This window comes from Nannospalax galili, unplaced genomic scaffold (genome assembly GCF_000622305.1).
Source record: "Nannospalax galili isolate Female #2095 unplaced genomic scaffold, S.galili_v1.0 scaffold368, whole genome shotgun sequence".
In the NCBI taxonomy this organism is placed as follows: domain Eukaryota; kingdom Metazoa; phylum Chordata; class Mammalia; order Rodentia; family Spalacidae; genus Nannospalax; species Nannospalax galili.
In genome coordinates, this window is record NW_008359963.1 from 1683255 (window position 1) to 1684093 (window position 839).

General features: G+C 39.9%; 1 long non-coding RNA gene across 1 annotated transcript in view; it reads left to right on the forward strand.

Moving 5' to 3' along the window:
* Positions 1-211: 211 nt before the first annotated feature.
* LOC115068569 overlaps positions 212-839 on the forward strand; it is an 8083-nt gene continuing 7455 nt past the window's right edge. The window contains exon 1 of the long non-coding RNA XR_003847915.1: positions 212-402. This is a non-coding gene — a long non-coding RNA (uncharacterized LOC115068569). The remainder of the gene's footprint in view (positions 403-839) is intronic.

Genomic DNA, 839 nt, shown 5'->3' on the forward strand with positions numbered 1-839 from the left:
ATGAGCCCTGTGGTGTACTGTTTAGTCTTTCTTGCACAACTTTTTGTTTTCTCTGAGGTTAATCATTGTTGTACATTCTTCTTCCCTCAATGTTTTCTAGAGTAGAATTAGTTCAATCACAAACCCTCCATGGTTCTCTAAATCTCCTCCCCTCAGACTTGTGAATTCATTTCTATCTTCTTGGAGAAATGTTTTCCTGAGCCCTCCGGCTTGCTCTGATCCTACTGCACTCTATGCCTTCTGCACCGCTCTCTTCCCAGAACTTCTCTTCAGTGTTGACCTAAGGGGGTCTTTGCCTTTGTCTTGAGTTGAATTTGTTTCCTATGTCTTCTTGTACCTTGTGCCACCTTATTTTGCTGGTACATTTTCTACCCCAGCTTCCCAAGATACTGTGCATAGGAGGTAAGTTCTTTAGGCAATTTGTGTCTGAAAATATCTTCATTCTGGCTTTAAATTTCGTGGATAAACAAGTAGAATTCTAAGTCATACATAATTTTCTCTCAGACTTTTGAAAGCAATGCCTCATTTTTTCTGGGTTCCAAGCATTCTGCCTCCTGATTCTTTGTAAATGGCCTGCTTGCTTTTCTGGTCTTTTGTGATTTTCTTTGTTCCTAATGCTCTTGAATGTCATGTACTTGTGTTTTTCTGTGGTTCTGTTTTTCAACTATTGTGCTGGGCATTAGGTGGGCCCTTTGCATTTGATGATATATATACCTTTCTGTTTTGAGAATTTTTCTTGGGTTATTTCTCTGATGATTTCTTCTCCTCTGGGGTGTGTGTGTGTGTGTGAGTGTGTGTGTGTGTATACATGGATATGTGCATGCATGAACATGTGTGCA